The 9,536-nt window shown below is 39.8% G+C and overlaps 1 long non-coding RNA gene across 2 annotated transcripts; it reads left to right on the top strand.

Moving 5' to 3' along the window:
- The first annotated feature begins 516 nt into the window (after window positions 1-516).
- LOC147379757 (uncharacterized) lies at window positions 517-9,151 on the top strand. Of its 2 annotated transcripts, XR_015134011.1 has the most exons (4): window positions 517-821; window positions 4,953-5,034; window positions 5,611-5,738; window positions 6,493-9,151. It is a non-coding gene; the product is annotated as an uncharacterized LOC147379757 (long non-coding RNA). The 2 variants fall into 2 exon arrangements; XR_015134010.1 differs by having other exon boundaries at window positions 520-821; window positions 5,611-9,151.
- Window positions 9,152-9,536: the final 385 nt, after the last annotated feature.

The following is a 9,536-nucleotide window of genomic DNA, read 5'->3' as shown; positions in this document are numbered from 1 at the left end:
AGTGAACTCTGAGAGATGGTGATGGACAGGGAGGCCTGGTGTGCTGCGATTCATGGGGTTGCAAAGAGTCAGACACGAATGAGTGACTGAACTGAACTGAACTGAACTGATGCATGTATTCTTAGTAACTCAGTCGTATCCAACTCTTTGAGACCCTATGGACTGTAGCCCACCAGGCTCCTCTGTCCATGGGATTTCCCTGGGCAAGAATACTGGAGTGTGTTGCCAGTTCCTTCTCCAGGGGATCATCCTGACCCAAGGATTGAACTGGAGTCTCCTGCAGCTCCTGCATTAGCAGGCACATTCTTCACCAGTAAGCCACCTGGGAAGCCCTGGTGAACATGAGACCATAGGTAATTATTAGCTAAATTGTTTCACCTGTAACATGGCGCCTTCACAGTCAAGGTTGTTTTTACAGTTGCTACAAAAAAACTTGCATGTACTCCAAGCTGCCCATACTCTAAACAATAAGATGCTTGCTGGAGAGATGTTTTCCAGGAACCTGGAGTCAGCTGAGGCTAGTTTGGAGCTGAACTGGTTAAAACTGGATAGGATCACTGACCCTCCAATTGGGTATGCGCGTAAGGGTCCTCGTGGCCTTGGAAGGCCTATAGCTTAGTTACACCTGCGCAAAATGACTATTATCACATCTTTCCCCAATCACCTGCCCTGAGTCACACCCTGCACGCTCCCCATGCCTCTGAACATCCTGCTTCTTTATCCCATAAATACCCCGAGTTCCTTGCTGGTCCTTAAGGGATGCAGATCTGAGACTTGCCTCCTTGCTGGGTGTCTTAGTGTTTTGGCTTGCTGCATGTCAGGCAAGACTAACTTATTTTGGTAACAAATATTTGACTTCTTTCTGGTTTTTCAGTTATTATAAATAATACTATTACAAACATTCTTCTCCATGCCTCCTCATACTCATATGCACACATTTTTTGCACATAAATCCTGGAGTAGAATTGTTTTAAGTATTTCAAATATCTTCTCCTTCTCTGTGACATGTGTTTTTATCCTCTTAATATCTTTTGATAAGTAGTTCTTAATTTTATTGTAACATAAAGCTTATCAAACTTTTCATCATGTACAAAAATCTCTTTGACCTGATGGTTACAGCTATTTTCCTATATTATCTTCTAAATGGTTTATAGTCTTTTTACATTTATGTTTGCAATCCATCTGGTAACATTAGAGTTTCCAAATTTTGCCTGTTTTTAACAGCTTTTAATGGTTAGGAGTAAAGCTCCTGTGTACATTTTATACATGTTCCGCTTGCAGGTGTGTGTATACTACACACATGCACAGACACACAGACACACACACACACACACCTGGAGGAGGAAATGGCAACCCACTCCATTATTCCTGCTTGAAAAATCCCATGGATAGAGGAGCCTGGTGGGTTACAGTACACAGGGTCACAAGGAGTCGAACTCGACTGAGCGGCTGAGGGTGTGTATGTGTATGCCTGAGTCTATTCTACACATAGTAGTAGAATTTCTGATTCAGATGGTTAGATAATTCCAAATAATTATCTAAAGGGTTGGCCAATTTATACTTCCATGGCAATGTGTGAAATTTCCAGTTTTTTCACATCTTTGCCAACGTATGATATTGCTAATATCATATTTATTTGTGGTCATTTTAGTGTATATTGATTGGTATCTTATTGCCATTTAAGTTTGCATTTTCTATTAAAAATGTAGGATAATTTTTCTTATGCTGATTGTATATTTGTATATCTTCTTAGGTAAACTGCCTATATAACTAATTTGTCCCTTTTTGAAACTGTTTTGTCTTTGGGTTTTTCCTTATTAATATATAAATTCCCTATATATTTCAGAAGCGAGTCCTTTACCACATAAATGTCAACATTTTCTCAGTATATATCTTGTCTTTTCACTCTCCTAATAATGTGTTTGATATACAGATGCTTAATTGTAACAAAACTGGTTCCAAATAGGAAAAGGAGTACGTCAAGTTTGTATATTGTTACCCTGCTTATTTAACTTATATGCAGAGTATATCATACGAAATGCCAGGCTGGATGAAGCACAAGCTGGAATCAAGATTGCCGGGAGAAATATCAATAACCTCAGATATGCAGATGACACCACCCTTATGGCAGAAAGTGAAGAAGAGCCTCTTGGTGAAAGTGAAAGAGGAGAGTGAAAAAGTTGGCTTAAAGCTCAACATTCAGAATACTAAGATCATGGCATCTGGTCCCATCACTTCATGGCAAATGGATGGGCAAACAATGGAAACAGTGGATGACTATTTTTTTGGGCCCCTAAATCACTGCAGGTGGTGATTGCAGCCATGAAATTAAAAGCCGCTTGCTCCTTGGAAGAAAAGCTATGACCAACCTGGACAGCATATTAAAAAGCAGACATTACTTTGCTGACAAAGGTCCATCTAGGCAAAGTTATGGTTTTTCCAGTAGTCATGTATAGATGTGAGAGTTAGACTATAAAGAAAGCTGAGTGCCGAAGAATTGATGCTTTTGAACTGTGGTGTTGGAGAAGACTCTTGAGAGTCCCTTGGACTGCAAGGAGATCCAACCAGTCCATCCTAAAGGTAATCAGTCCTGAATATTCATTGGAAGGACTGATGCTGAAGCTGAAACTCCAATACTTTGGCCACATCATGCGAAAATTGACTCACTAGAAAAGACCCTGATGCTGGGAAAGATTGAAGGCAGGAGGAGAAGGGGATGACAGAGGATGAGATGGTTGGATGACATTACTGACTTGATGGACATGAGTTTGAGCAAGCTCTGGGAGTTGATGGTGGACAGGGAAGCCTGGCGTGCTGCAGTCCGTGGGGTCACAAAGAGTTGGACACGACTGAACAACTGAACCGAATTGTAACAAAGTCCAATTTCTCTAGTTCTTTTCTTTTATGATTATAAAGATATCTTTCCCTACCTCAAATGTCATAAAGATATTCTCATTTCTTTTAAAAGTTTTATTGTTTCATCTTTGCCATTCAGATTTATGCTATATTTCAAATTACAACTTGCATCTGAGGTAGTGGGTTAAGATATATTTTTTTTCCATATGACTATCCAGTTGACCCAGTACCATTTTTTTAAAAGCTCATTCAATCTCTGGTGAACTGCAAAGGTACCTTTGTTGAAAACCAAGTGATTTTACAGAAACACACACACATTTCTAGATACCTTTTTCTGTTTTATGGTTGATTTCTCCTTTCTATGTTGAATGCTGTTACCTTTATTGTTCTCATCAATAAGGTAAAATTAATTTTTGTAGCAGCCAACTGAAAACCTTATTCATTGGCCAAGAACTCGAGAAAGGGGAGCTCACTCTCTGAAGGCACTTTTCCCCAGATTACAAGTGGGGACCAAGCTTTTTATAGGCAAGGGTTTAGGAGGTTATACGGAGTGAGGGTGTATTGTCATCCTGATTCACTGAAATGGGTGACAGTTTCCCAAAGTGCAGTTCACACTTGTCTTCTGCCCTTGTATGGTCCTTTAGCATCTGAGTCGGAAGTGGGTTTGACACCCGTGGTGCAGGCAGTGGAGATCTTATTACAATGAGATGGTAATAAGCTGTAGAACAACTCTTGTTCCAGTTTTAAAGTTCAGCCAGTTTGTGCCAGCTTCTTGTGGTTAAGGCCTCTTGCTCCTGTTATATAAACACAGAAGATACAGTCAGTTTTGATTCTCCAGGTTTGCCTGGAGGGAGGTTTTTATTAGAATGAGGGGCTGGGGTGCGTGCGCTTCAGCAAGGGCACCTTGCTGAAGACAGGTGCTCCTGTACCATGCAGAGTTTAGGTACAGAGTAAGACAGTGCCACACTTTGCGAATTGCTGTGGCTTTAAAGTAAGTCCTGAAGCCTGGAAATGTAAGACTTTTAAATTTATTGCTCTTCAAAGCCTATTCTAGGTTTTATGCATTTCCATGTAAAGTTGAAAATCTACAACTTGCTGGGAATAATTGCGATGGTGGTGAATCTGCAAATTAGTTTGTGGAGAAGAATATTTAGTAATTTAGGAAGAAGATGCAATTTAAAATATTGCATCTTTCAATCTTTAAATATGGTTTATCTCTGCATTATAAGGTTGTCTTTAATTTCTCTCAATCATATTTGACAGTTTTAATTACAGAGCTTGCACATATTTTAATTAGATTTATTCCTAGAAAATAGACTTTTTGATGCTATTGTAAAAGATATTGTTTTAAAAGTATAATTGTTCAGTTGTTTTCTTATGCTTTTAGTTTAATTCTTTGGGCACCTTGTAATATAATGCTACTCTGAGAAGATTTTATCTTTTCTAATCTTTGCTAGCTTCAGTTTGCTTTTGTCTCACAGTCTCACTGTTTCTTTGTTTATTTTTACTCTGGATTTTTAAATTTTGGAGTTTAAATGCTCTTACATATCTTCAAAATTTTCTTTCATTGTTTTGAATTCATATTGGTGCATTTGGGTACAGTTTTCTTAGTTGTTTCATGGACTTTCATTAGCTAAATATTTTCATTCTTAAATCCTGTTTGATTCTTGCAGTCACTTTGATGTAGCCTGCCAAATTCTGTTCATTGTTAAATGTCTTAGATTGTCCTTGCTTAGCTTTGGTGTTGCTGTGAAGAAGGTGTATGAGGTGTTTTGGTTCTTTCTGTGTTATCTATGTACGTTTCAAGTGTACTCTTCCGTCAGTTCAGTGACATATAGTTTCATTAATGGATGATGTCCTTTGGGGAGGCAAGAGATGGGTTTGTCATGACTTATGATTTTGTGATATCCTCATTTTAGTAGAAAAAGGTCCATAATCTTGGATTTGACCAATGATCTCAGAATATGTTTTTCCTGTACATGGATATGCTTCTTTACTGACTGCCACATACACTAATTGCAAAGTTAGATGTCAGGGAATGTTTAACAGGAGGATTCCTACATGCTGTTTCTCATAAATCCTCTGTTCCTTGTCAGTTTCTGGCAACAGAAACGAGTGGAACGGCATGCCACTCCCAGGACTGAGGTCATAGGATGAGACAGGCTTGAATCTCCTTCAGTGAGTATTCTCCTTACGACAAAACTGCTTAGTCTCGATCTTCTTTCTTGAGATATGGATTGTCTCCTGACTTTGTGACCACTATTAATCCCTTATTCCCTTGGTAATGGTTGCTGTACATTTGGTTTTCTGATCTTTATCACTGTAAAAGAAATTTCTTGTACAACAACCTATATATACTCACAGAAAGATCATTAAAGCACCCTTTCTCCACCAGAGGCTTGGGTCCCTATGTCTTTCTTTCTCTCTCTCTCTCCCCCCCACTCCGGCTAATTCTCTGGAGCATAAAAACCTGCTGAGCTCATTCTCCTGCCCAGGCTTCCAAGACCCTCTCGAGAGGGCGCCCTGTGCCTTCGTGAGTGGTGTAAGCCCTGTTCAAGGGTTTTATTGGTTCTCTGCATAAACCAGGGAATATTAGCTTCTTTCTCTCTTTCACTTTCTTATCATCGACTCCAGACTGCCAGGTTCTGGTCCATTAAAGGACCGCAACATTTAGATAATGTTAAATTTAGGAATAACATTTTTCCCAGTTTAGAACTTAAAACATTACAAGAATCTATTCTAATTTCTTTTCAGGATTTATTGTGAATCTCTGCTGCTGCTGCTGCTAAGTCACTTCACTTGTGTCTGACTCTGCACGACCCCATAGACAGCAGCCCACCAGGCTCCCCTGTCCCTGGGATTCTCCAGGCAAGAACACTGGAGTAGGTTGCCATTTCCTTCTCCAATGCATGAAAGTGAAAAGTGAAAGTGAAGTCACTCAGTCGTGTCCAACTTGTAGAGACACCATGGACTGCAGCCCACCAGGCTCCTCTGTCCATAGGATTTTCCAGGCAAGAGTACTGGAGTGGGTTGCCATTGCCTTCTCCACGTGAATCTCTAGTGATGTACAAATGTCTTCACCCTCCACTCCATCTATATTCAATTCTTTTGTTTCTGTTCTTTCTGTGATGATTATTGGAATGCATGTACTTAAAGTTCCTTGTCTTCTCTAAGATAGAAAATATTTTGCATTTCTGTACAAGAGGTTACTTTCACTAATGACTTTCAGAGCGCTTTATAGGCATTGTATGGTAGATAGTTTAATTAGAAAGGATACCCAACAATTAAGGGTCTTTCCACATAACTTTAATTTTGCTTTTCTATTGGCTAATAGGAATAGAAGATGAAACTAAAGGGAAGACCAAAAGAGTAATCCTAGTGTTTCATCATTTATGCTTCTTCTGGAATCAAACATTTTGGAGAAATTATTTGAAAGTGTTGAAGATTAACCAGAAAGAAAATGTCCAGATAGTGAGGAAGCCCAACTGACAATGATGTATCCCAATACCATTGCCAGTGTCTGAGAGGCTAAGAGATTAGCTCCGAATTATGGAAAACAGTTTCAACCCTGAGGCTCAGTTAGTATTGTATCTACTACTTGCAGCTGTTCACAGAGATAAACATTTTTTCTTGTAGGTCCATCAATAGCTTGGATAAAGTTCATCTTAATCAGGTTCATCTTCAGTAGACCAAAGCCTGTCTATGATGGCCGTGTTCCCCTAGGGGGCAGCAGAGTAGCAGTTGCCATCTACTTGGCAGTTACTGGCGGAGTCTGGAGGAGTCCTGGGATCCAGCCTGCAAGAAAGTCCAGAAGACAAGGGTAGAAAAGTGTCAGGATGTCAGAATCAAGAAAATATATACAAGTATGCTCTAGAGGCAGAACTGTAACTGAGCTAGAAATGGGAGGTTGGTTTCTAGCTGTTAAATAGAGAAGGTAATGTGTACATTCTCAGCCCATGTACAAGCCCTTGAGGGATGCAATAAGTTCTCCACTCAGTGTGGCACTAAGACACATAAAGCAAGTTATTAAAGTACAATGTGTTGAGTGCCTTGAAGAAATACCCAAAGTACTGTAGGATTTCAAGAACAATGAGTACAGGGAAAGAAGGGTGGTGAGGAGGGCTTTACTTCACATGTGGGTGACTTTGTTTCCAGGTCTTGGAGAATGAGTAGTAAAAAAAGAGCAGGGAGCTATTAAAGTATATATTGTACGTGTGGGCAGTGGTGAGCTATTAGGTTGAGCTGTAATCTAACATCCTATGGACTTAGGAAAGATGAGATGGTCAACTTTGCCATCTGTGCATCTGCCCTTGAGAGCATATCGTCTCTGTTAATGTACTCTGAAGATAAGATTCAAAAACCCTATTTCATAGATCTTTGGGGTTCTTAAGAGAATGAAGCCTAACTTGGTTTGTAGGAAATTGGGCAGTTTTATTACTTGGTTGAAGCCCAAAAGCCCCAAGAGAAATAAGCCACATGAGCCCTCCCTTGGCTACAATATTTCAAGGCTAGGGCACAGGGGTGGGGAGGAGGGACTTCACCAGGGAAGATAGAGTAGGTCAACTTGATATTCAGTCTTCTGTCCATTGTTCCCCTTGCAGATTCTCTTTGAGAGGGCTAGACATCATGAAATTATAGGGCTGAAGTACTAAAGGATCCAGATTTTGAAGATGTCTTGACACTTGGGTATTTCCCCTCACTTAGTATCAATATATAAGTCATGTCCAGAGAAATATAGGCCTTAGATATCAACTATTGGAGAGGTAACACACATCCTGGGAAAAGCAAGTGTGGGTTGTCACTGGTTAGCTGGTTTGATATTTGATATGATGTGGGGTAGGGGTGATGGCCTTCCCAGGCAGTGCTAGTAGTAAAGAACCCACCTGCTGATGCAGGAGACATAAGAGATGTGGGTTCGATCCCTGAGTTGGGAAGATCCCCTGGATGGGGGCATGGCAACCCACTCCAGTATTCTTGCCTAGAGAATCCCATGGACAGAGAAGCCTGGAGGGCTACAGTCCTTGAGTCTCAAAGAGTAGGACACAACTGAAGTGACTTGGCACACATGGGGTAGGGGGTGGTGCCATTGCTCTAGTGTAGAGTTAAGATTCCAGACTCCCAGTGCCTAAGTGAAGGCTCCTAGAACCTCTCCTCAACTCCACTTGCAACCTATTTAGATTATTTTAGTGTCTGGACAGAATGAGCACTTGGTCAGTAGTTGTCAAATGAACAGATAGATGAAGTCATCAGTCAGTCAGCTGGACTACATGAAAACAGACATTTTGTGAGAGTTCCTAGTCCTGAATTTGCTGCTCTCTAGCTCTTGCCTAAGAAAATTGGAGAACACTGAAACCTGTGAAAGAAAGTCATGGAGACATACTAGTTGGTCGCTAAAGCAGAACTTCCCAACTAGTGTACTGGGAAGAGTTTCATGGGTGAGCAGTGAGAAATGGATCAGCTTATAGTTGATGAGGCTCTGCCACATCTAAGGCCCTTTGGCCAGTTCCTCAGGACAAAACAGCCTCCTCAGAGACTCCTCAGAGACTCCTCAGAGGGTAGGGTGGTTGGAGAAGAATTGGAGGGTGTGCCCTATGGCAACTCATAAACTCAAAGAATGAAAGCTGGCATTCTCTGTTCTGATAAGAGGCCCCGAGTGTCCAGGAGGTGCTCTCCCACTTAGATTTCCATCTCAGCTGCCAAGTACTGAGTGTGGGGCTGACCATTTTGGAAAAGAGACATGTGATGAGACAGAAGTTCCTATTCCAGTTGATCAGAAAACATTGCTGATGTAGCTCAAAGTGCAGCAGGTAAGGGTTTGTGGAGGGCTGACTGTAAGCTCCTAGTGATAACACTTTTCAAATCTGTCTTTATTAATAGGGAGGCTTTTGTCAATTTTGTGGCCAAAGTACCCTTCAAGTGGAGTCAGAACTAGCTCCAGGGGACTGTTCTAACAATATATGTACCATCTGCAAGTTAAAGCATCGTCACTGTTTTGAAATATTTGATATGAAAAAATTTCATTGCATTCAAACCCCACTTAAAAGTCACATGAAAAAACTGCCATTACAGCTGTTAATGGAAGTTAAGGAAGAGTTGTTTTTAAAATGTAATTTCCACAGTTTTAAATATTTAGATGATTGTAAAAAAGTGGCCCTAAATTTTTTATCATCTACTTTTGTGAATTGTTTCTCATCGATGATGTCTATAGACAATTTGAAGAGCTCATCATTAAGAAGTCTTGTCAGGAATCAGCCATTTCAAGAACAAGACCTGAAATAAAAATTTTATTGACAAATTTTGTCTTTAACAAATTTCAACTTTTCAAATTTTTGAATTATTTTATTTGTACATTTTATCATATCTGATGATTAGTATTTCCCCTAATGTGATTTTATTTATCTTATATATTTAAAAAATCTAACAGTTTTTTTAACCAAATCCTCTAAAGAATCTCTAAAATTACTCAGTTTTCTTTAGTGTGCCATACAAATATTATCACCTAGTCTGAGTACCAAGATGTGCACAACCACCCCTCCACACACATAAAAAAGGATGAAAACATGATCTAAGTCTCTGAGAATAATTGGGACAATTATCTTGAATTTTTTTTCATCCCCTTGAGAATTGCCTTTAGGTAGGTCTTATGATTTAATTCTTTATACTTGGTTTATATCAAAGAT

The sequence above is a fragment of the Bos grunniens genome, chromosome 1 (assembly GCF_055505025.1).
Source record: "Bos grunniens cultivar Pamir isolate PY7600 chromosome 1, Bosgru_T2T1.0, whole genome shotgun sequence".
In the NCBI taxonomy this organism is placed as follows: Eukaryota; Metazoa; Chordata; class Mammalia; order Artiodactyla; family Bovidae; genus Bos; species Bos grunniens.
This window is presented reverse-complemented; position numbering and strand designations above follow the sequence as displayed.